Source organism: Pomacea canaliculata, linkage group LG5, assembly GCF_003073045.1.
Source record: "Pomacea canaliculata isolate SZHN2017 linkage group LG5, ASM307304v1, whole genome shotgun sequence".
Taxonomy (NCBI): Eukaryota; Metazoa; Mollusca; class Gastropoda; order Architaenioglossa; family Ampullariidae; genus Pomacea; species Pomacea canaliculata.
The window spans coordinates 19,974,227-20,001,598 of NC_037594.1; the positions used below are offsets into that span (position 1 = coordinate 19,974,227).

A 27,372-nucleotide genomic window follows, 5' to 3' on the forward strand; every position below is an offset into this window, starting at 1 on the left:
TTTGCAACGATACACAATTCGGTGGATGCTGATTCAGGGGAGCGATCTACTTCAGAAAAAAAGTAGCTGGGATTTTAGCATATTGCAGACAGCTGAAAGAGGTTCCTTATTCACCACCGTGTTCATTCGGCTTAAAAGATCTTCTACTTTAACTTGCTTTAAGATGGACTTAAGCCGCTCGGCATAGAATGTTAACCTCGATAAATCGGGCAAAGAGGGAGGGGGCTTCGGAGTACTCTGTGCTCCCGTACGAATTTACAGTTGTACTGCAAACATTCCTGTTGGCACCACCTGCGTGGCCATGGCAACAGAGACTTGAAGCCAGTAGACTTTTCGCTGCCTGCATTACTTTGCAGGTTGCTAGGGTGTTGCCAAGTTAGTTCTTCGGTACTCTCATCTGCTGGAGGAGTAGAGGGGAAGGCCGGGGTTGGTGGTGCGTGCAACCTTGTATCTCAATGTGTATGAATGTATTTCCAATGTACGTTATGTGTGTGTTTGTGTGCGTGGCGAAGATGTATCTTTAGAATTATATATATATATGTATGCTTTTAGAGATGGGGGATGCAAAGTCAATAACAGACAGGGAAAAAAAGAACACTGCAATTTATTCTTTAAATTTGTATCCGCTTTTTTTTTCTCTCTCTCAGTTTGTATGTCGAGCGTTTATGTTCGTGTGTGTTGTGGTTGTTGTTATTTAATTTATTGTCTGTCTGCTGCTTGCTGACATTCTGTAGTCAGACACGGAAGTGAATGGAGACAACGCACGAGAACTCTTGTGATGAAGGTTGACCCTGAAGGATGCCCTCTCTCTCTCCACGCACGAAGCTCAAGTGATCGCATGATGCATCCGCCTCTCAGTTGGTCAGCACGGCCTCCTAACTGACACTTATACATGTCAAAGGTCACAGTTGTGCATGATCACCATGCTACATGTTGATACAAGTACGGTAGCCTGTAGCGGGATACATGTCCAAGCATGCACAGTGTATTACAGGATACGAACAGTACCCACTGGATGGTCGATTCAAAAGTGCCCACAGTAATTTTCAGTGGAACTTTTGGGTTTTTTTCCTTAGTTTCGAACTGACAATAGGAGAGACCAGATTCTGGATGCCTGTCTATGTGTATGTACACAGACTGACAACATGTACACCTACATTTAGAGACCAACAGGCTCCAGCAAGTGATCATGCCAACCTGTAGGCCTTGTTGCACTCACCAGTATTGAGTCTCAAGGAAAGCTGTTTACCGCAGGTCCAATCCATGTACGTCAGCAACAGGCTGACTCAGATCCGTAAATACATGTGTGTGTCCGTACAGGTAGTCTGGACTGAATAGATATGTTGCAAATATAATATTCCGAGTTCCTGCTTAGTCAGATTTCTTACAAATGTTGCTTTTTTGTCCAGGACAATAGAAATGGCTTCACTTGAATAAAAATACTTTTTGTGAGCGAGAGAGAGAGAAGGGGATACATATATATGGATAGAAAGAGCAGGTTAATTTTCCTTTTCTGAAAACCTTTAACAAATACCAAGAATATTGAAAACCATAGAAAGTAGTCTTGCCATGCCATTGACCTTCATCAAATACGCTTCCAAATCCTTTTTTTCCTTTGACAGTTTGTTCACTTGTTATTATTCCAAGATTTCCGCACTCGTACCATCGTCGTTGAGTTGAACGAGAGTTAAAATATCTTTATTTGCGCTGAGTGTACGAGCCTTTGGTCACGTGCTCGCTGTTATGGCTTCTGCGTCTGACTCACTGTTGGATGTCGGGGCTGAATATGTTGACACAGGTCGGTGGTGACTTGCAGCAGCTCGTGTCTGGCATGGCGACAGAGATGGAGACGCCAAGGTGTCCGTCCTCAAGGCTGTCTGCTCAGCTTACAAAACACTTTGCAGGATTTTTTTCCCCTCAAAGGGAGGTACACACACACATACACATACACTGTCAGACTTGAATACAGGCAGCCACATGTACCCAAGTATTACTACTGTGACAGCAGTTTTATATTACTTCGCTGGCAATAATCTCCCCGATCCTTAACCAATCCAATAGAATTGCCAGCACACATGTATCAGTAACTGCTAATTAGTCTCCCACCACCATCCTGAATCTGTCTGCAGACAATACCGCAGGGTGGCTTGGATTACACGGCAGCCCCGTTGACTGTTCAACCTCATAGTCGGGTACTCGTTGGTAAACTAGTTTTTCTTTGCTTGTCCTCTGACCTTTTCTTCTCGTGTTCCTGCCGTGGTACACAAAACCCAGTGCATTTAATTACTCGTCACCTCATCCCCTGCTAAACTCTGATTTGTTTGTGTGTCAGCAAGTACTAGTGTGGGACAGTGTGGTGTTGTGTGTGATAATGTGCGGATGTGGACTGTGACGTGGGTTGGCTGTTGTTGTAAACCTTTCCTTCCTGGCATTTCATTCGAGTGCATGTTTGTACATTTTGTATTACAGTATTATAGCCCAGTGTGTACTGCATGGACGTGTGAGTGTTTCTACAGTTGTGTGAGAGAGAGAGACAGTCTGTATTTTACATTTTCCCTTATAATGCTTTCCTTCCTCTATTTTACAAAATTTCTCAATCGCAGGTATCGATTACAGTCTGTTTCTTCCCTCTAACAACTAATAATCAATAGCATCCATATGATTTCCATCAGGCATAAATAATTCAGATTTTCGTTTTAATTGTGTGATTATTTTAATTTATTAACAATTCCTCTCCCCGATTACTTTACGTCCTTTTAAAAATTTTGCCGTTGGGTCAGAGGTGAGGCCGGTTGTCCTGCGTACCTGCGCACCTTGGGAGCGGGGGAGGAGGACACGCTGCCTCCACAGGCGCCGGCGGCCAGGGTTTAATCCCAGGGATATAATTGGGCGACACTGCTCGTGCTTTTATGGTCCTGCCTGCTATAAATATAATTCTCTTAACATCCACCCAGCGCTCCTCTATTTGTTCATGATGTCACTGATAAAGACTGCCTTTTACAAGTTGTAAAATTTGGTGTCAGATTCCAACCACCTCTACCGACCCCACAAAAGCAAGCAAAACAAAACAAAGGCAAACAACAAAAAATGTAAAGCAAAAGAAAACCTGATTCTTTTATGCCCTATTCTCCAGCCACTATCCTGGTGGCAAGCTTTTTTTCTTTTCAGTGTGTATTCTCTTCCTTGCGATAAAGATAGTTTTATTCATATATTTGAAAACACACCATCAGATGACCAAACATGTACCTAAAAACAGATACAAACAACTTACTAGACGGCTATGTATTTGTACACACCCTGATGCAATCCCTTGTTACATCAGCACTAAACACTCCTGGGTGTTACTCCTATTTCTACTGTCACTACACACCCCAATTTTGTAAGCATCTTAACACTTGTTAATAAATTTTAGAACAGCAGGGATGCCACTAAGAACACGAGTTTTTAGTTTGTGGTCACCAAATTTATGTACTACATAAATGGGAACTTGAATAAGAAATAACTGAGCGAATAATAACAAATAACAGCAGCACAAGAGAAAGAGAATTATGACTAATAAACCAGCAAGCGTCTAATGCTAGAAAAAAAACATAATAAAATCTGTCTAAGATTAGGATTACACGTGTAAGGAGTAGATTAGTGTCGTCAGCTAATAATCTGATGTTTGGCTCTATGTAAATCAGTGCAAATATCATTACTGTCATCAGACATAAAAGAGAGCCTAGAACAGAGCCCACAGGTCTGTTTACATTGTTATTCATTATCCTTGATATTTAACGACTTTTAAATATCGATGACTTGGGTCTTGATATGAACCCAATGATAAAATCAATAAAATGGTCAATAATTCCTCTCCCTGCCATCCACCTTCCACGGGAGGCAAAATTGTGAAAAAAAAATTAGTTAGTAATGTTTGTTTGCTTTGTTGACCCACAGTCACACTCCATTTCTCACCAGTCCGCACGTTTTGCACACCTTTCCTCACCTGACTCCGCCCACGCCGGTAAAATGTTGGTCAGGTCAAAGATTTACAAGCTGCCACTCAGACCGACATCATCTGTTACACGACCACTGCTGCGGCAAACGATGCATAAACCTAGAAATGAGACAAGTTGTAAATCATACAAAACTGCGAAGACAGACATCAGTTAGAGTGTGTGACTGCGTGCATACGTCAACTGTCACACGTGTACCAACCTAGCTGGGTGGGATTGTAATCTTATGTGTCATTGATTGTGGACATGTTTGTGTATACTGTATTTTTATTTGTATATATATATACTGTACGTGTGTAGATAGTCTTTAGGAACAGTTACCTCCCCTTTTTTAAACCAACGTACTTGAACTCAGAGTTATTGACCCTTACTACCTTCACGCCAGCCTTTTTTCTCATATGTTACACGATGAATTGTATTATTGAAACATGTATATTACGACTTCTACATCGTTGCCACGCAACGGAGAGCCGTGCTATTGCAAGTCCCCCTCGATCGTCGACAGCTGTGGCTGAGGTCAGGCGCAAGATGCTAGTCCGGGCATTAAAACCATGTAAGCCGTAGCGCCTAGCGACGTGCCATGCACCTGGGCCCTCACAACCCTCTCTGTGGTCTGTGAACAAACAGGTTTGTTTCCGGTCACGTGGTTGGCTGCACGGCAACAGCGAGCTGCTCAGACTGTTGCTATCCCACCAGGTGAGATGATGAATCGATGATGCAAGCTCTGCTTCCCCTGCTGGTAGCCTCCCACACTAGGTGCACCGCGAGTCTCTCACACTGTTCATCCTGTTCCTTCGCGAAGTGAAAGTCTGCCATCGGTCTTGCATCACTGCACACAGGTGTGTCTTTGTCGCTACTCCAGACCACTTCAACAGGAGTGTAAAATTATGTTTAAATGCGAGTGTTTCACTTCGTTAAAAGATACACATTTTCAAAATATGTTCCATTACATTCTTACCTGGGTTTTAGAAAGAGGCCAAGAGTTCATTTCTTGTCCCTTTATGATTACCAACTCGCTGACTGGCCAACACCTTGTTAGCATACGCTCGAATCTCTTATAGTGGAGGCTGTCAGTGAGTTCATAAATACGAAATTGCTAAAACCTATTTGCTTAAAATGTTTTTTTTTTAATAAAATTATTCACTAAGCGTTTTCGGTTACAAACTAATAAGATCGGTAAGCTTTAACTTTTACTTTATGATCTAATCTTTATAAGTTAATAAAACTTTAGAGCTAAATTTTATGTCTGACTCGAGTCACCCTTTAATTATTTTTCATTTCCAAATGACTCTTAGAAGCACGCATGCGCAGCTATGTGCTGTCATGTATTGCCAAATCCAGTGGAGCGTATCACACGTGACACCGTTGTCATCAACTATCACATTCTTGCTAAGGTCCGGTAGGTCTGTCAGTCTGAAATCGAACCCTCCAGTGTCTGACTACAGTGTGGTAGTAGACTGGTAGTCAGCTCTCTGTCTAGCTCAGGTAATGAGCACGAACCTCTCTACGTGCAGCAAAACTTAATTAACAAATCGAATGACACTTGGTGTGGTGTACTTCTGTTTGTCTACCTGGGTGTCTGACGAGCGCGAATGCCAAAGGTAGGATGAATTAGAAAACATGAAACTAAAACAAAAGAGAGAAAGAACATTAATTACAGTTTAAAAATAGAGATTTTATAGAGAGGTTGACGAGGAGGAATGTTGTATTGTAAGAGACGATACCTACTTCTGTGTATTGTTTTTTTTTTTTTTTTTTAGAATGAAATGAATCATCTGACGATATTTTTCTTTTTTCTTCTGTTTGTCTTCCTTTTTTCTATCCATAAATGTCTATTTACTTTTCTCCCTCTCTTCCGTGACGAGTGTCAGTGCTAACAACAGACGAACGAGTCTCTGTGGTTCAACCAATTCACGGTGGAATGCTCAGGCAGAGCCTGCCTCACCTGTGCGTTTACCTGTGCGTTACCTGACCAACAGGCACGCGCGCTCATTGATCTTCCTGTCACGTCACCTGACAAGGTGAAGGTCCCCAATCGAGGGATGGTCCATGAAGGTCGAATATTATGTCTCCCTTACATGAAGAAAAAAATTTGAAAAGGAGACAGACGACTTTTAGTGAACAAACACTTCTATTCCTTTGACATTTTATATTTCCTTTTCCTTCTCGTTTTTCTCCATGTGTGCGTGTTACATCCATATTTTACACGAGTGTCACGCTGTTTAAAGGAGGGTGTCTTTGCGATAAAACTGTTTTCTCCCCGAAGTCTGCTTCAATGTGTTGTCGTAGGTAACTCATTTTTTTAAAGAGATCTTTTTCTATTTTTCTTTCTGTTTTTAGTTGGAGAATAAAGAAAAGACTGGATTCTGAAAATAAAATTCGTTATAACGACGATGATGATGATGCTAGCAATATTGAAAACGTCGTGCATGAATACCGCACTCGGTCCTATTCTTGGTAATTACAGGTGGTTTATTATTTACTGTCTTAAAAGAAATGTTAGGAAGTCCAAGATAATTTTAGGTTAGAAAGTCCCAAATTAATTTTAGCTCAGTAGGTCCTCCCATAATGTTAACACTTATGTTCTCACCTATAAACTTGATTGATCTTTGTGGCACCATTCCTCACGTCCTGACCACTTGCACGTGCATCTGAGCTTAAGCATGAATAAGAAAAGCAAATTTAATCAAATGACATTTAATAAACTGTATGATGTCGATTTACATTCTGAATGTTTAAGAGGATAAGGGTTTGTTTAGACCAGCGAGGTTGACTATCTGGGCAAAGAAATATTCCAATTTCAAACTTGGCGTTGAACACAGTCGAGATCGATGAGAGGAAGATTAAACTTCCTGACTACACCGTTCTCTCTTTCCTACAATCAGCGGCAAAGTAGTTTCTCGGAGGTCAGCCTTCAACGTCTCCTTTTTAGATAAGAAACTGCACGCGAGGTCATGCCACCCTCAATCCCCCAAGTTAGGAGGAGTTCGCCAATAACACTCGCATGCGAACAACTGTCTTCATATTCCCTCCACTCACACAAACAAACAAACAAACAAACAAACAAACAAACAAACAAACAAACAAGCAAGCAAGCAAACAAACAAACAAACAAACCCACAAACCCACAGGTAGCCGTAGAAAATACGACAGTCGGAGGCGGGCATAAAATCCTCCGTCAGTTTGTTTTCAGAAGAACTAATGGTGTGACAAGATGCTCCGAGCCTTGTATTCATTATTTCTTAACTTGCAATACAAAAGCTAGTTAAGTTCAGCATCGACAAAAAATATTATTTTGTAGAAACTCAGCTTGAGATCAGTGTCTCCTCTTTATCTAGCCCCTAACAGTATGTATGTCTCACCTGCGTAGCCTATATCTAACACCATGATGACACGGTTGTGAGACGGGGGCAAGGTGACAGCACATACTACATACAGGTGAGGGCAGGTAGGGGGCTGGTGTGGGCCTCTGTACCACACTGAGGGCAGAGAACAGCCTCCAGGGCAACCGAGACAAGGCACTTCCAGGTGAGGTATGTACGTATCGTGGCTGTCTCGCTATCGAGGGTTAATTAGCACGTTTTCCACTGTGAGGTCATCTTGTCGCGAGTACGCACACGGTAACTGTGTGCGAGGGTGGAAAGTCTGGTTTTTCTCGCTTCTCACCTTGCCACACATTAATGTACGTTTGTATGAGGAGGCTGTGGCCGAAAATACTGCTGTGGTGTGTATGAGAGAGAGAGAGAAAAGAAATGGATGGGCGGGTGATAGGAGGCATAATTAACTGTAGGAGCCTTTCAGGTGAGAGGACTGGCCCTACCTGTAATCATAAAGTTACACCGGTCGTCCTGACCCTCATACCAGAACACTTCCAACATAAAGCAGATGCAGAAATTAGTTAAAGAAACAGTAAAAATGTACAAGTAAAAATATAGAAAAGGAATAAGAAGTAAAGGTAGTGCAGGAAATGATTGTTGCTATTTTTTATGAAAATAAGATAAGGCGAATATTGTTGGATTATTTAGATGGAATTTTGGCACAAGAAGTGGAAAATATCTCCGCTGTTATAGACAGTGGAACTGATACACGCCTACACACTCTTGCACCCTTCTGAACACAATGGCACACCCATAAATATTCCTTTTTTTTAGAACCACACCTTAGAGACTCCTTCCCATGCCCTCCACACACACACACGTGCACACCCGCATGCCACGTGTCCTGGCAAACAATAGACAGGGTCCAGCATGGACACATTGTTACATGCACAAACATAACCATTGTCTCACGCCAGCGAGCCCGACTCCCTAGCATGGTCTAAATGTCAGTAGGTAGCGACTGGGCAAAAAGACTTCCACGATTTCATGTACCGTTTGTAAATTGAAAGCCAGGAGTATTTCCTGTCTACAGAGACGTGGTGTTGCTCCACCGTCTTGTTGGTGCAGGTCGGAACACACGTGACCAACTGGTGTCTTTGGCGGTGCCACGTGGAATGGAGACCAACGCGGAACGTTCTCAAGACAGGTTCTGTGGTCGTTGGGGTGTCCTTACTCCGATCTGTTACCTGGGATTGGTGTTCTGAAAGGGGAATGCTTTGTGCATGAATACTTCCAGAAAAAAGCAGCTGACTAAAGACTTGTCTGGAAGTTTTCTCCGAACGCCTTTCATGTGATTTAAACTTGCATCAGCCGGCTAACAGAGTATAAGTTTGGTCAAACATACGATTAGTCAACTGAGTCAGTCGCTCAAAAGACACAAAAAGAAGGAAAACAATACAAGATTTATTCAGCTCACTCCCTCAAGCTAACGAAAAAAATGAGGCAGGGAATAAATGACTATTTAAAGTGCACAGTTGCACAGGAGAGCACAGGGGCACAATGCCACAGGAGTATAGGAGCACAGAGAAAAATTGTCACAGGAGTATAGGGGCACATTGTCACAGGAGTACAGGGGCACAGTGGTACAGGAGCACAGAGACAAATTGTCACATGAGCATAAGGACACAGTGGTACAGGAGTACAGGGGCACATTGTCACAGGAGCACAAAGGTACAGTGTCACAGGAGTATAATGGCACAGGGGCACAGTGGCACAGAGACACAGGGGTCGAGGGGCACAGACCGCGCTATGCGCTATTGTCACATAAGTTCAACTGTGTGACTCCCGGCGTTACGTGCGTACTCACCCTGCAGCTATAATATACTACTACATCAGGTGGAGCCAGCTCCAGATGTTAAGCAGATACGTGCAGTGGCCCCCAGGCACGCGGTATATTGAACTCACGTCAGCCCACCCCAGCCCACCCGTCCCCACCACCCCTATCACGCGTCGTGTCACCTTGTCCAAACAATGTCCTTGGCCTGTACCGTGCTATCTGCTTGCCAGATGATAGAGTTGGTTGTTTATTAGGAACACCCTCGGTGGGTACAGAACCGGTTTTATTTCATGCACTCGTTACGGGAATCGATCAGATGCCAGTCGAGCAGAAGTGGCGTCAGCACAGTCGGGTGTATTTCGGGAACGCCGTCTGACGAACGCTGGACTCCTGATTGATAGGTCTGTTTGACCCATGTAATGACCTGATTGCAGAACAATAACAACAACAACAACCACCAACTAATGTTGTCATGGCCGCAATAAAACAAATATATCACAAAGCATCAAGGGTCGAGAAAACTTAGAATGATATTGCTGTCTCAGCTGTTTTTCTGAGATACGACAATTGTTATCATGTCGTGTTCACAGTTTCCTTCTTGTCGCAAAATCGTGGTAAGTCAGGTAGTCCTCCTGTACTCACATGAGCTTCTCACATTCCACATACACAGCTTCTCAAATTCCATATACATGGTTTTTCACATTCCACAGATATAGTTTCTCTCATTCCACAAGCATAGTTTCCAGTTTACGAGCACCAGAATTCGTGTGAAAGCCCTGTCTTTAAAACTGTCAATAAACAGGACAATAAATAAATAGTTTAAATGTTATAGTTTGCTAAAGTTTCAAAGGCAAAGTACATCTTTTTATAAAAATCGACTTAGTCCTTACATCGTCGTCTGTGATATAAAGTGGCATCTAATATATTTATTGTAGGGAAGAAAGTGTGAATCTACAACACAAGGACTCAATAAACCATTTTGTAGACAAAGTCAACATTTTCCTTCGCAGCATTCTTAACAAGATGTGTGTTGTTTTTGTCTCCGGTATGTCTAACGTCCTTTGTGATCTCCGCTCCCTTCTTATTTTTTCTCTTCAATGGGCCTTAAAGACCAACCTGAACGGTTTGCATTTTTTTCTGACATCAGAAGATATAGGTGTTATAAAAATAACCTGTAACTTTCAGCCTCCAAAACCCATCCGTTAATTAATTATCAGCTACGATTCGCAGCTGCGATCAGCGAGCGGTGGTCACAGTGTACTACGTCACGTTGGTACACCATCACAACATCGCCTGATGAACTTGTCATACCACCAACACACGTGTCCCATTTGGAGAATAGAAACATTCGAGAAAATAAGCTTTTCCAAAGAACTCGTCAATACGTTGTCCGTATTTCAAAGGAAAGGTTTGTCCTTCTGTTTCTCTGGAAGAGCGTGACACACGTTTTCGTGCATAAAACAGCGAAATTAGAAATACAAGGTGCTGGTAAGCACGGCACTCCTGTTAATGGCCTTGCCAGGACTTGACATTTAATATTTCATCCTGCCCCTTGCTAAGTATTTATATCCATAGAACACCTACTATTTTAAATTTCAAAGACTCGTCAAATGAACTGCAAGTGCTGTTGTCTTTGATTGTTTCCTTCTTTTTGAAAATGGGTGGCGGATTTTTTTCCCTCAGACTCAGAGGCACTGAGTGGTCTGTACGGTAACAATTAGCCCCTCACAATTCGGAGCAAAAACCTACAAGCAGTGCGTACACGTGTACATGTGTTTGCAAGCAAGATATAAAGAAAGAAAAGAAAAACTGACAACTAGGGGAAAAAAAAAAGAAGACAGGCAAATTTTTCATACAAATTTGCTGATTACACGAAAGAACACATGAACTAAAATAACCAAGAAATATGTCAACCGAGGAATCAATTTTAACAAATAAATAAATCCGTTGTTCCAGTTGAAGGACAGACCTTTGAGCCTACGTTACACACAGTGAACTTTGCCCTCGCGCTCTGCACTCACTGAACTCTGTAACCTGAACCACAAAACCTTCACAAGGCGCCGGGTGTATGACAACCGTCGTCTCCTTCACACTTCCCTTAAAATTGTAGCCTCCCTCGCTCAGACAGCAAGAGGTGGTGGCCCTCCCCACTTCTCGTGTAATAAAACGTGATGTATAGTCTCGTCGCCATAAATACTCATATCCTTGTAAGAGTTAAAAATAAATGCGAAATAAAGGCCGCCATTCACGTCGAATTATTCCGCCTTCAATTTATGAAGGTGAAGATAAAGTCACGCCAGGTCGCATCGTCCCCAGCTGCACTTCTTCCTTCGTTCCTTCATCCCCCCTCTCTCATCTATGTCATCCTCCATCCACCCTCAGACAAGATGTTCTGTTTATAGATCACGGCGGGCGTGACGCGGCATCACCTTGGTGACTGGAGACAGTTCCAGGACTAGTTTGCAGAAGGCAGATGAGGTGACTAACAGTGACTGGGTCACATCGAACTGTGGGTGACTGGAAGCTTCGGCAACAGGCACATCCACGCTCTCATTTCACACAGAAACCGCGTGTGCGCGGACGAGTAAAAGAGTGAGATGCACCGTGTGTTCATACGCCGTCTGTTTTTTTTTTTTTTTTTTTTTTTTTCACCCGAACACAAGCGTACAGAAAAACGGAAAGAAAGAAAGAAACAAACCAAACAAGAAAGCGGGTCTTGAACTTGCAAAAGAATGTTGACAGAGCTCCTGTCCCTAAATTTAAAAAAAATGAAATAAAGGACACAAATTTAATTAATTAATTACTTGATTAGTTTTCCCAGCCGATGCTATAACAGAGAGCTTAGATCTAAGCTCTCTGGCTATAATCAGCTTATCCGTGCAATATGTCACTTTAGTGTGCAGTCTGTGAAGGATTATAGAGAAGTTTAGAACTTTTCACTGGTTGCAGTCCCTTTTAAGAAGCAGGTTCCTTTTGTTGTAAAGAAGTCCAGGTGTGGGGAAGTCAGGTGTCCAACCTGTCACAATGCTCATAAAACATTAGTAACTTAGCTGTCAGCTACCTAGCCAGCAGCTAAAGTGATTGTGCACCCGGCTGCTTCTTTGCACGAACTTCAAGAAGGCGAACGCACTGCAAGAAATGAGTATACAGGGTAGAGGTAGGCAAAGTTGAAAAAGGCAAGCTGACTCTCAACATGATCGATGACCTGTCTGAGCACCTGTCTACCTAGTGCAGCGACGTGCACTTTTGCCACCGGCACCAATCGATACCCAGGGTACGCCCACGCGTGAGGTCGGGTTAAGTGACCTCAGCAACTGGCCATTAATCCACTCCAGAACAAAAAATACTGGTGGAGAACGAACCCGAGAAAATACAGATCGCCAGGGAAAATGTGTTCGTCCCGGAAAGCACTTTAAGCGGTGATTATTGTCGCAGATTATTTTGTAATCTTTGTGTGCTTGAGTATGTGTATTCTTGTTTGTGTGTGTGTGTTTTAATTTGTTTATTTGTTGCCTTCCGATATTCCTTGCCATGTTGGCCATTTGTTCGGACACGGCTGCAGTCTAGGGCAGGGGTGGGCAAACTTTGTGAAGTCTTCAGACCGGCCTGTCTGCAAAAATGTAAGGTGCACTTGTTTTCTTTTTTTTTTTTTTTTATTTAGCCTAAGTTAATTTGATTGAAATTTAATCAAGTACAACAGCATTAGTCCGTGACATTCTAACATAAATAAAGCACAAAGATAGCAAATAGCTCGGCTGACATGTAGTCGTTAGAGAGCATCGGAGGCGGATGCCTTCAAAAAAAGGTTTGCTTTAAAGTTTTATTGTGAGCGAATTCAAACTGATTCACTTTGCACAATAATTTCGGTAAGTGAAAGCTATTTTCTTCATCTCCGGTAGGAAAGGAGCGGAGGAGGAGGCTACCTTATTAGCTGTTTTCCTACAAAGCATCCGTACATCACTGCGGCGTTATTCCGCTTTGTTTTCTCATCACCATCATCATGCATGTCAGCGACAACCCTCCCCAAAAGACTGATCGTTTCTCCACTTCCGTCTCTTCGCTTCCGAAAACCACATCAACGACGCCATGTGCGATGTGGTGGCGGGTCGTGGTGTAGAAGCCTCCGTCGCAATGCTTGATGGGTTTTTTTCTTTCCTCTCATTTCCTCCTCCCCATCCCCCTTTCCTCCATCCCACGTGCTGCGCCTCTCTTTGACAGCACTGGCGTTCGCTCCCCTGTGTCCCCGAGACAAGACACGGAGACTCACCTTGACACCAGCTTCTGTCACTAAGAACAACCACGTGACTCGTCAGATCGGGAGTCAGGTGATACGCTTCAGCATCCCCTCCCCCCTCCTCCCTCTCGTGCACGGATGCAAGTCAGACTGAGCCACCAGGGATAACATTTCGTCGCCGTCTGCTTTCTTTAACGATTATTCGAGGGCGGGGGAGCCTTTCCGCACCAGCTCCAAAGACGGGTCACAAGCGAAGCCATTGTTGTTCTTTAAATGCCAACCCGAGGCTAAAATAACTTTTATGTGATTGTGTATGTAAGACACTAATACTGCTTAACTCACTCTTCCCTTCACAAGACACGTCACTGAACGTAGCAAGGAACTAATGGGGTGGAAACTGTTGTGATAATGTTGCTAATGGCTGGGTAAAGCTCCGTGTAAGATACTATTTCCGCAAATCTGGATGAACACTCACTTTTCGGTTTTGAAACACAAATCTCAAATATCACCATGGACACAGAAACAGGTCAGCAACACAGACGACAGGAAAGCTCATACATACCTTTATGATGTCAAGGGTTCAACCGAGGACAGAACTGGAGAACGCTTGTTTATTAATTAAGCAATCGTTAGGTTAGGATTTAATATAATAAACCGTTTGATAGAAGATGTAAACCGTGAACAAATATCATTTAGTGATGATCAGAACTCTTTGCCAACTGCTTAAAAAAGAACTGGCAAGACAGTGTGACGTACCACAAGGACATTACGTCACTTTATTCGTTCTTTTGTCCTCCGACTGATACCAGAGATGGATAGACGACGAGGCCAGTCATTCGAGTCAACAGTTCAGTGAAGTGTGACTGGTCGCCAGGTATTGGGTTTTACACCTTCTGTTGTTCGCTATTTCCTAGAAATCGCGTTGGGATCAGGGCTACAATGCCTACCATATTTTCTGGACAAAAAACTATCGTTGACACTGGCAAGCAGAAATGTTTTGTAACACAATATTAACTCGTCAAAGATGTGGGCGTGGGGTGGGTTGGGTTGGGGGTTGGGGTGAAGGGATTGAACGTAAAGTGAACAACAGCTTAAACCAATCACACACACACAATCAGGCAGTTTGTACAGACCCAGCTACTTGCAGCAACAAAGGGAGTCTATTGACTTCGCACTTGCTACTGGTGGTTATAAACATATTTTTACTGCGCGCGCGCACGCACACACATGAAAATCTATATACACACACTAATTGTTATGCACGACCGCACGTATACAAATATACACCCATTCTTACGCGCGCACACAAGCATGCACAAACATATATATATAAACACACACATATTCTTAGGAGCACACGTACGCTAGCGCACGCACACACACACACACGCACACACACACACGCACACACGCACAGCTCAATCTCACTCACAAGCGCCCCTGTATCAATAGCATGACCAGCCCCAGGAATGCAGGCTGCTAGACAAGGAACAAGCACTGAACAGCTGAACAGTGAACAGTCCATGGGTGACTCTTTGTCCAGCAGTTGTCAACGGCTCATCGACACACCTGCCAGCAACATTGAACACTGACTCGAACACCAGACGAACAGGCCAAAGAACCAAACCAACAGATCCATACGGAACACGAAACTTTTCCTTGGATAAATGGAAAACCTGGTTAATCCAGTGAACGTACCAAGGAACAGGGAAAAATAAAATTTACAGATTCTTTCAGACACGTGTGTTATTGAGACACCTCCCCACCCCTTGATTCCTGGCCTCACTTGCACAACACGTCTAAACTGTTCTGTAAAAGCAAATTTTAAAAAGTTTTTAGGAAACTGCTCTAAGCTGTATACAAGCGCTGTGTACGAAAAAGCTCCGACCTTGTTTATGTTTACAATTCTAGGCGTGTTCTGCAAACTAACCCTGGGTTTTTTTAATAGATTTTTGTGTTGTTGTGTGCCTCCCTGTTTATAGTCTGTACACAAAGCCACAGATTGTCAGGCGTGGAAGCTGTTTTCCCTTTCCACTGTGATGAACCTTCCGCTCTCACACCCAGCGAAGTGGATTTGTTTGTAGAGGAGGAAATATGACTAACAGGTCAATGTAGCGCAAACAAACAGAGATGAGTACAATTTCTGTTTTCTACTATACCAAGATCGTTTGCTCGAGGGCTGATGTGTTCCTGTGTTCCACAAACGCGTTTGTTTGTTTGTTTGTTTGTTTGTTTGGTTGGTTTGTTTGGTTGGTTTGCTAAGAAATTAAAGTGGATTAAATGAAGTGTGTGATTTGCAATATTCCTTAAAGACACCAACAGATGTTAAAATCTGAACTTCCAGGGCTGGGTTCTTTTCTATGTTCGATTCTCAGTGGGATCTTAAGAAGAATGTATCGTATTCTTTGTGTACTGTTTTGATTTTTTTTGCATTTTTTTTTTTTTTTTTGGTTGTTGTTTATTATCTTCCAATGTACGAAGCATGCAGACGTGAAATTCAGCGAGAGATTAGGCACAGAAGTAATTCTCGGAGTAATTTCTAAAGTAATGCACGCGCGCGCGCACACACAAACAGAGGAAAGAAAGAAAGAAAAAGACAGATCATGAACAGTTAAAAATATATCGACTTGACACTTGCAGCAAAACTACTTTTCGCAAGTCTCTAGCCAGGAGGTTGTGTACACAAGAAATCACCAGTGCAGTACAGCCCATGAGTAGAGGGAACAGCAGGAGGCAGGTAGTGTTACCTGCTGTGTTTATTTTTAAGTCTTGTTTATTTGTTCGTGCTTTCTGTTGAAAACAAGCTGTTACCTCACTTAACTGTATTTCTGGAGTCATTTCGTGCTAGACGTGGGAGTTAAAGCACGGCTATCAAATAAAAACCTTATTACCAATGATGACCAATGAACGAGGATAAGACAATAAGAGAATTAGGCAGATAGCTCGACCCTACGGTGAACTTTGCGGTCAGAACAGACGCAAACTATAGTATTGTAGGTATACCTTAAAACCATTTCGACTTAATTAGGATTTGTAGAGAGGATCCTGCAGGGAGCAGCACAAAGAGTCAGCAGGAGGAAAGGAAGACAAGAGAAATGAGTAGATAACGTCCAAGAGTGGTCTACCCTGCCATTCACAGAGCGAGAGAAGACCGAAAAAGACAACGACAGCTAGCGGTAATTAACATCGTCAGGGGGAGCACCCAGGACAAAGGGACTGATGAGGAGGAATCGAGTCTGCTGGCGGCTAAAGACTTGTTAATTAGGATGTTAGAACCCCAAACCCTGTCAGCACAGCACCCCTACGTCACGTGATACAGCTGCTCGCGCTTGATTAGAACTGTCACCTCTCCAAATCATAAATTGTGATCCGTCGATCCTTACTACGATATTTATTTTAAATATTTGTAAACGTGGAGATTAACAATGAGTGCAAGCGTTAATAATAGCTTCTTGTCGGAAAAAAGGAGAAAGTCCGAATCTGTCTCAGTAAGTAGATCAGCTCAGAAGTCAAACAGAAATAAATAAAATGAATGCAATGAAAGGAAGTATTGGGATGGGAGCACTTCATGTTGAAAGGTTAAGGATAAAGTCCACACGTCCTACGTGTCGCAGGGGCAGTAAAACCCGAAGTCATTCACCCTGACCGGAGCAGGGTTATGGAAGACCGGTCCCATCAACCCCGGCCCTCTTCTTCCACCGCCTTTAACTAAGGTACCACAACAACACCCCGGGTACCCAACACAGTTGCATTGGCCAGTCTGGTAGCCAACACTTCAGGGTGTGCTGAGGAGGTTTCTCGGTCACAACTGGAGACCAACGAGAGAAATAAGGGGCTCACGAACAACTGTGGGGCCTACCCCTACTACAGCTGTGTAATTCCGAGTTTTCACTCCCACACACAGCTATCCATACACGACTTCGACCCAGGCTGGCTTTGAAAAGATTGTCAAGGAACACAATTGTGCATTGAATGGAAACAGCTCCCGGTGCAGGCACAATAGTTAGCGCCTGTCACTAATACACTGAGGACTGGCAGTCCTGGGTTCAGCTCTCGTCTCGGGCACGCTGTTCTTTCTCTGTGGTATCTATTTACAGGACTAGCTGGCCTTGCCATGATATAGCCTTAGCTGCTGGCTCTGCGTAAATAAAAACAATCTCCTCCTCCCTCCAAGTGCAGGGTTAGTCATATAGCAAAAAGTTCAGGGTGGGCTTATTCCCACGACACCTCACGGTGTTGTTGCGCTGGAACTCTCACACACCCTGAAGACTGTTACCACAGCACGAACGTACCGCTGTCCTCCTCCATCCCCCTAAGACCCTACCCACTATCCTCGTCCTGTTTTCCCGCCCCCTGGCACTGCAATTTCTCCGGCTACAGTGACAGGAACAACAACAAAACAAATGAAATACGCATTTACAGAGCTGACCTTCACCTGTAACCTTCCACCCTCGCTTTCAACTGTGTGAGCCTCACAATACCTGCCATTCATGCGGAACCCCAAGTCTTTCAGTCACTGGAGAAGTGATGAAATTATGGTACTTGAAAGTAAGACATGGAACCAGTATAGGAAGGTCTGAAGGGGGAAAGGACCAAAGCTAAAAGTGAATTTTGCAGCTGGGCCCATCTATCAGCTCTCAACCGTTGGTAACAGATGCTCAGTCTATCCTATTGCAACAATTTATCAGATTCTCAGAATCCGCTCTCCTACACTTTGTAACTGGAGCGAGACGGACCAGTTCCTGTAAATCCATCGCACACGTGCATGCCTGAACTATTTGTAGCTGTCAGGTGTCTGGTCGTAAATTTGTTTATCGCAGAAATCAGTTAAAATAAACTTGAGATTTTTACATGATGTGTTGGAGGATGTTTTAGTACCAATGGTGGTGCTGGCGCTCCAGGTGTAAGAAGAGAGGAAAGAGAACAAACATTTGGCAGAAAAAAAATGAAATACCAACAGTATACGTATTCACACCCACGCAGGCCGACAGCTTAGAGAAACAAACTAGGACTGAGAGAGTAGACATGAAAGACAGGTATACAGGTTTGTTCCACACACACCTGGGCTGGCAGCTCCGGAAATCAGACTTAGGATCTTAGAATATTAGACTGCCGACTGATATCAGTTGTCATCGACTCCATCCGCGGCAGGGATATTGTCTGAGTCTGTTCTTATCTATCGTCTGTTATATTCGTGCTCTTTTTATGACCATACTGATGCTTTGCTTTGTACTGTCTGTGTCTAGCTCTGCTGATGGCTGATACTAGCTATGTTTGTTTCCAGCTCTGCTCAACGAATCCAATTCTTTACTCGAGGATTTAAAAAAAATATATTTCAGTGAGCTTGATACTATTACCTGTACTGTGATTGGACGAGGAAAGCATAAACAAAATACGAGTATAAGACAGATAAATGGACAAACCTTCAGACGGGTCTTTATATATAGATATATACTATCGTGTTTCTTCTTAAAATGGTGCGTTATGTGTAGGTGTACCTGCTTCTTACTGTCAGCATCTTTCATGTCGCTGGTTCTTACCACATGTTGTGAACACTAAGCTGGCTTAGAATCAGATCGAACTTTCGCATGACTGGTACAGCGAACTGTTGGCACCTGTCGTCAGCAGAAACTAGGACCCCTGCACATTGAAGGTTGTAGTCTCAAATAACACACAGCTGTCGATATTACTATGTACTACGCTGTACGAGACACACAGCTGTCGATATTACTTTCGAAGAGGCTTCTATGCTTTTATACAGAGCAATTGTTTATTTGTTTGTGTTTAATGCCTTGCCAGCAACTAGGGCTGTATCACGGCATATACAGAGCAAGAATACCCTCATGCTTATTTTTTCAACAGTTTCACTTATCTTTGCGGAAGTTGCTAAAAACAGCTGTTACAGACAAAAAAGGACAACATCTTGGGAAGCTATCATAAAGTTTCGCCGTGTGACAGCTGAGCACTCCGTACATCCGCCCCTAGCAAACCGAAACGCCTCTACTGTCAACTGAGCAGCTTTTTGTTTGGGCAGGTCCCACTGCAGCTTGACTTTTGATGCTCTCGGCACCATCCATATGTGAGACATTAAGCTGCTTAATTCACGGCATTATGAAAGGTTCATTTGCTCCTCTTCCCCATCTTCTTCCGAGCTTTACGTGGTTCTAGACGATTAGAAACCTTTGAGTTCGAAGATGCACGTGTAAAGGTCAGATGGCCCATGGCCTCTACACGAACGTCTGTGTGTGTGTGAACATGGAAACAACGGGACTCGCAAGCGTCCACTCCTGCTGCTTTATCTTTTCTTCTTGGCCTGGCTACAGCTTGTAAGACAGAACATGGTATGACCGCACTGACCTCGCTTTCTTTGCGCCATGGCTCTTGAAGCAAACTTCCGGTTTTTGAGTGTTTACCTTCAGTGAAACTTCCTCGATGTGAACGAAACGAACGAAGAACTATCACGGGGGAACAATTAGCAGCTTAAAAACAAAATCATGCGCATGTAGCAAACAAGAAGAAAAGACAGAAAAACAAAAAGGAAAAGGAAAAAAAAAAGGAAAGAAAGGGATGAGTGAATGAATAAGAAAAAAAAGTCAGGAACTGAAAGAAAGAACAGAGGAGACGAAAATAGAGAAATAAACAATGGTCTGTTTATTTTTAGTCTATCTCACGCGAGCTAGTGATGCAAACACTTGAATGCTACTCAACCTTTGTTCTTTCCGAACAAAACATGAAAACTGTAGTAAACAGCTAATGTTTAGTTTGTGCCAGAGATTATGCAATCTTATCACTTCCTGTAAGTCCGTGACCAAAGTGACCATCTTCCTATTCTTGTTGGAGCTTTTGACAGCCAAGCTAACGATGACAATGACTACGGCGATGATTATTATTTTCGTTTGTGTAATTCTATATACAACATCTTCCAAAGTGTACAATATGTATTGATGGAAAGATATGAAGGTGTGTACAGTGTACACTTCTGTTTGCCTGCACCTGTGATCATTTTACACATTCGCGCATTCCGCTTGCAGTCTAGACACCAACAGGAAGAAATAGAAGCGCCTCATGCCCGGTCCTGAGATAGACTTTTTTGTATCTATGCCGCGTGCAGCTTGTGAAGCCCCAGCCCTGCCTGCTATATATAGGGCTGACCTTGGCCGCCAAATCCCATGTGATGAGGGCTGTTCCACTTTCGAAACGGAATGTTGTTGACAAAGCCGCCTGCTAGCTTTATAGACTTCTATAGACGGGTGAGTCATCGTGCACGCGCGTTGTGTGCGTGATGGTGCGCAAGTGCGTTGGTGCACGCGTCAGTCCATGCTACCAAACTGTCACAGAACGCATCGGCGGTCTAGCACCTTGTCGCTTAGCATGGAGGATGCTCGTAGACTGTCCTGTCTGTCAGACCAGTTCTCCTCCTTTCTCGCGCTTCACAGGCGCCGACGGTGGAGTTCGTCGTTCCGGTTTTTATCTCGTCGAACGTAGGCTTGCTGCGAAACATCGGCTGCTTCACGCCCTTTGTACCACGTGTATACTTGCCTTGGGAGGACTGGGCAGGACCAGAGGTGCAAGATGTATGCGTGGCAGACAGACGCTGGGTCTGGTGACGTCATAGACCGGACATTGTGGCTCTGCGCATGCGCCAAAGTAAACGAAAGTGAAAAGCGAAAAGGTTAAAGCAGTTCTATACACACACACAGAGGGCACATAACATGACGAGAAAGGAAAGGTAAGACATTCTGCCAGTCCATTCTGTCCCTACACACATCAATGACTGGCTTCAATAAAAACATTATTTCCGAAACGAGAATGCAAAGCGAAACAATTAGTGTTCCCCTCTATCTTCCCTCAATTTTCACCGACAGCCTGCATCATGTCACCGATTATTTATTTACTGATTTATTCCAAGTCACTTAACCGTGTCTACTTTGTGGATCTTTGTTGTTGTTGCTGCTGATCTCATAACATACCACAGTAATACGCCGGTTCCCACAGATCGTTTCGTCGCTATTCACCGCCTGATTAAAGGGCCACTGCAAGAGCAGCGTCTCTCGACACCCTCCTTAATGCGATATGGATGCTCGGCTTACTGCATGTCAAGGGCATCAGTCGTATGCAGACCCCAAGGGGCAGGGCCCTGTGTGCAGTCACCATGGTGATGGCGAAAATGTGATGGTGCGAGGCGATGGCAGTCGAGCAATATTGACAGCTACAATGACAGCGGCCTATCGGCCTTTACAATGACTACTTCCGTGCAGGAAGTGACCGAGTTCTCTAGACCTTGTGAAGTCCACTTCTCCCTGCAGGCGCTGAATTGTATTCACACCTCACTTGACCCTCCACAAGTCCGCACGTGCTTATAGACGGATGGAGCACACGTGATTCTGTCTCCACCTCCTCTCTCTTCCCACCCACCCCCACGCCTCCACGGCCGCAAGCATCATCAGTATCATCGTTTCCATGGCAAAACAAGTCAATAAGCAGCTAGTTAACGTAACAAACTTCGCTCCAAAGCAAAACACAGACAGACCATCAATGGCTGAACTCTGAACTCCCTGTATGTTTGTCTTAATGCATTACCTTCTGCAAGTTTCGCCATTTCCCACGCTGGTATCCTCCCTGAGAACTGCCCTTTCGGCGCTTACTGCCTTCTGGGACATTATAATATCTGCTTGCAGGGCTAAAGCTGCTTTCTTAAGGTACAAGGTTCGTATCAGGTAAGGTCCCTCACCCACTTGTTTAGCTTCCTTCTGCCTCGTAAACGTCCTACAGACAAAAAAAAAAAAAAAAGTATTTTGTCATGTGGAGTTCTTTCAAAGGTGCACACCATGCTTGTCTGGTTAAACGCTCTCACATTACACAATCTGCGCTGGTTGAAATACCTTCACAGCAATATATTGCTAGGTTTTCTGGTAAAATGCCAGGTCAGCATACAGGGCGAGATATATATAAAGCTTACATGTGCATAAGTACGCTACCTGACTTTCGATCACCTTTCCAGTCTGCGCCAAGACAACACCGAAGCTATACAGCAAGCTGTGCTTTAAAGGCCAACTCGAGTGCAAATTTTATAAAAATTTTATTCACCGACTGCGTTTAGTTTATTTATAAGATTATAATTATTTCCTCGGTGTTCTGTTCACAGAATGAAAAAGACCTTTAAACATAACATTTTATGAGCACTATGGGAAAAGGTCAAACCCTCACTTCCTGTGACTTCTCAAAATACATGCTTAATAGCATTGTTTCCTGCTTTCGATAACATTCCAGTTTATTTTTTTTTAAAGCAGGACTCATACAACATCTATATCGAAACCTTTGATCGTTTGCAGAGACCTTCCACCCAACGTAAACACCCACTACAACAATGAAAAAAGAGTATATACCACGTGTTATTAGTCAAAATACAATCCTGTCAAATTAGACATGAACCCCAATCTTTGTACCTATTGTAATTTTCCCTCATAGTTCCTTTGAAGTGATTGTTTCAGTATTTTTCCTCAGATGAAAGGCTATAAGATGTAAATGCGCATAACTTTTGCTTATTCTGTTGTCCTCGTAAATGAAGATTTGTCATAAGTTGTCGATCTATATGCCCTCCCTTCCCAACTCTAGCTCCCCTCCCCCATACAAAGTCAGCAGATTCTCGTTACAAACAAGTGATATTCTACCATTAACTTTTAAACATATTTGACTCGGACTGGCCTTTAATGCTGGTGATCATATTTTTACCCCGTAGACTGGGTGGATGGGTGGCTGTGGGTAGGTGTTAGGTTTGGTGATCAAGAAACACGGTTTCCATGTTGGAATCGTGTCTGGAAATGTGGTGCGAGCCAAAGACATTATGTGAACTCCAAGCGGACTTGAACAAGATCCTTACCCGAGTTCTGTTGGCACTTCACAGCCCCGAGCATGAGTATCTATGACTATCTAAAAATATTATCTAAACCTTTAGCTGCGTACCATGATCATAGTTTTATCTTCTTCTCTTTTTTTCCACGGACGGGTGGAGTGAAGAGTCCTCCAATTCTAACATTTTAGTCTTCACTAAAACACGCTACAACAGTCCAATGTAAATTAATTTTTTGTTTAAATCAAACTAGGGAATTCTGAACCTACATTATCCGAATCGATACACTAGATAAATTTTACGGTAAGATATCGATCCACCTACAGGAAGAAATATATCCTCTGTTGTTTTGCAAAAAGCGGGCACGAATCAACTGCACAGTTCGGCCTTTACATTTATGCACGCGACGCGGTGTCACGTGACTTAACGGTTCATCTAGCACCCCTCCTCCCTTCTTTAAAAAGTGTGAAAAGAGGGCTTCCTCGCGCATATCAGCTTACTGTAGATACCACTGGAGAGATACGAGGATTTTTAAGACGGTCCTGCTTTTCCAAGTATTTTCCCATTTTGAACTTTGTGCACCTTTTCCTACTCTAGCCGAATTCCTTATCAAGTCACCCTGTCCTGAGTTGTACTCCATAATAATGGCGTCCCACAGTCTACACAAACACCGAGAGACAGAGAGCGGTGCACGCCTGCGTCGGAAGAAGGAAGCTTATTAGGGATGTAAGAAGCTGATATACACAACTATGTGGAAACAAAAGGGGAGCAAGACCCTCTCGTTCCCGAGACCTCTCGTCTGGGCGGAATGCGCTGGGTTCAGCCCGGGGCACATCATCTCGCGCACTCAGATGAGGCCGGAGTGACGGCCGGTCATGCACGACTTTCGTCAAGGCCGGATGGCGGAGATGAATTAATTAATGTGTCGCTGGCAGACAAGATCCACTCGGCAGACCATCAGCAGGCGCAAACCTCGAGTGTGGAGCAGCCAGCGTGGGGTGAATCCCCTCGGGACGTGAGGGATCCTTGAGTGAAGCTAGCGGTGTTAAAAATGAGCAGGGACAATCGATACTCAAACGCGCACAACTATTTATTAAGCGAGAGCACGGTTCGATCTGACCCAGCTTTCGGACACACCAGCTTTTGGACAGGAGCAGCTGCTTGCTCAGATCACACACTATCGGAGGAAGGATTTACACACAAAGATGGGAGGGTGGGTGATGATGGGTCCGAATTTTACAAACCAAACCTCTTAATTCCCAAGGGGTGTACATTTGTTTCTTCTCAACCTCTTTCTTTCTCTCTGTGTTTTTAATGAATGAGAGAAAAAGACTTAGGATTATTTACTTTGATTGTTGCCTCTGCATGTGCACCATAAGCAAAAAAAAAGTTCAACTGTTCGTGAGATCTGCAGGTGGTGATCATGATAACGACGAAGTTTATTTTTCTCTCCTGGTTCTTCACCTTTAATGTCAGCAGTCAGCGATGTTTTTATCTCAGCTGATGACATTCCATCAGCGTATAATATTTTTAGGCATATCTGGGTATCTGTGTAGCCATGTGTCTCACTGCACATGACGCCATTCCTTGCCCGAGGGGTTCGGTCACGCCGTCCGCGACAGACAAGACGACAAGTCAAGATCATGTGATACTCGACGTCGAACAAACGGTCAGTGTCGGCTTCGATTCCAGCAGCTCCTGTCAGCAAAAGCCAGAGACTGGCCTGGCACTGCATGGTCTGTCAACTGCCCGCGGGACTTGTACAAGTCTAGCGCCATCTGCCAGCATCCCACGCCGCCGCAGCTGCAGGGTTAACCTGAAGGTCAATAGGCGTGGCCGCGAGGTGTAGGCAGGACGTGAAGGGGGTTACGTGGGGATGCAGTCCTGCAATCTCCCACGTAGTAACTACCATGGCAGCTGACGAGAACAGGAATTTCTGAATGACGCGCAGGCTTTGCTGGAACGTGCCGCACGGCACGGCACGGCACGACGGCACGCTGGAAGGGCAGGCGGTGCGCGCGCAGCGCAAGTGGTGGTCGAGGCAGGGCGCGTTCAGGCGCTAGACCGCACGGTGCGATTCGCTGCACCTCAGGGGCGGTATGCGCAACTGAACACGGCAAGGTGGGAATGATATTCTCAAAACATCACACACACACACGCCGGTACTACGTTACACACACACACGCACACGCCGGTACTACGTTACACACACACGCCTTACTATGTCTCACACACACACAAACAAATCTGAAAAAAGCCTTCAAAACAAAATCAACCCTTCACACAGATAGGCATGTATTCATTTACCCTTCTCATTCAGAAAGCTCAAACATCTTGACTGGAGAGCTTCCGCTGAAAAGAAAATAATTATCGGCCGTATTATGGCATCTGGCATGGCTCTCTCAAAAGTGCCTGCAAGTGAAGTCAGACCTACAGTATGCTTCTAAACTCTGTTGATGTGGTTAACGAGGGGTGGTGTGCGCAGAAAACAGGAAATCTAGCTCTTCGGTATCTGAAGCAAGTCAACCGCAAGCTACTTTGACAAAGTACCTCTAGGTGATTAATAAATGTGTAATTAATGCTTGGACGATGCCTGTGTCTAATGTAGATCACATTTACATTCATTAGCAGAACTGCTAGAAGCACTATGACTAATGGTTACATCAACATTTTGATGTCTTCACTTGAGCCCACAGCAAATGTGCAATTGAAACTTCAATAACTTATTTCTTACCTGGTGGGAGGATATCAATAAATGCACAAAGCTGTCATGATATGGTCGGGGGAAAAAAACTACAGAATGTTGGACTAATTACTGAGGGCTATTGAAGAGTATGTTATACAATATCTTATCACAATAATTGCTTTGCTACAAGCAGTGTACGTGACATGCAAGTGTTAAAAAAAATTAAGACATAACAAGAACGCTGACGTTAGCAGCACATAAGTTGACTGAAGATCCTGACCTTTTGCTAGCAGAAAAGCCAGCGAGCAATTTCCGCTCATTGAGCTGTCAACGGTCTAAGTGTAATACCACTTACCTGTCGGGAGATGGGGGAAGGAACCATATCTACCACACTCAAATTTTAGTCTGTTATTGGGCTATTGCAATGTTTGAGAAATGAGATAGACTGTGCACCAGTACGCAAGTGCGAACGCACTGGGAATTTGCGTCAGCAAATAATTCACAGCCGGGGTTGCATCTCTTATCAGTATCCACGGCACGGCATGTACACACAAAATGGATGCTTGCTCACACGTGTTACCATGATAAACTCACACAGTCGACGCTCATATTCATCTGATCAGAAAAAAAATCTCATTTAAGTGCAACACCGCTCAGATACTGAGGTGAGGGGCTATTGTGTATATATCTATGCCAGTCTCAATCAATATCGATAAAATACTCTGAACTATTTTTATTTGCCATCTTACTTTGCCTGCCCTCGAATTTTATGTATTCTTAACAAGTCGATAAATCCTGCTGGTCTGTATGTCTCTTTTCTCTGTGCAGAAATCGTTTAAAACAATATATTTACACGATCTATTTATTGTTCTCCTCGTCCTGTGGGTACACGGCACACGGCAAATGCTAACAAGACCACAGCTACTCATGGAGTCACCAACAGCTGTTCCACATTTAGCTACAAACCAGTCTTACATCAACCGACATTATTCAAGTAGGTCAAGCCACGGTGGCAATAACACAGCCGAACATTGTGAAACAACAAATGATGTCCTCTGCATCCACTCGATTCAAACCAAAAAAAAAAAAAATAAAACAAAGAATCCACAAATTGAATTCAAAGAACTGCAAATGTGTACCCATTCTGGCATTCAACTGTCCTTCAACAGCAGACCTCGCCGATGGCCGCCCGTAGCAAGACGTCGCACAGGCTGGAAGAAACAAAATTAGTGACAGGCTAGCAGTCAACGCGGTGCAAAGAAGAGATGCTGCCGTCTTCTTGAGTTTGAACTGGCTTGGTTTAAAATGTTGCTACAACAATGTAGCACACAGAGTGCATGTGTGAACGGTAAAACTGCAACCGCCCAGCACCCATGAGTGTATGCGTCAGCAGTTGTAGTGCTCAGTCGTGATCACCTCAGTTTCTATGCAAATTAATGTGAGGTTAGAGTTC

General features: G+C 43.8%; 1 long non-coding RNA gene across 2 annotated transcripts; it reads right to left on the reverse strand.

The window, feature by feature from the left end:
• Positions 1–1,618: 1,618 nt before the first annotated feature.
• Positions 1,619–27,355, reverse strand: LOC112563630. Of its 2 annotated transcripts, XR_003099087.1 has the most exons (4): positions 27,059–27,355; positions 21,964–22,149; positions 3,986–4,096; positions 1,619–2,251 (listed from the first exon to the last, which is right to left on the reverse strand). It is a non-coding gene; the product is annotated as an uncharacterized LOC112563630 (long non-coding RNA). The 2 variants fall into 2 exon arrangements; XR_003099088.1 differs by lacking the exons at positions 1,619–2,251; positions 3,986–4,096 and adding an exon at positions 20,012–21,014.
• Between the last annotated feature and the right edge of the window lie 17 nt (positions 27,356–27,372).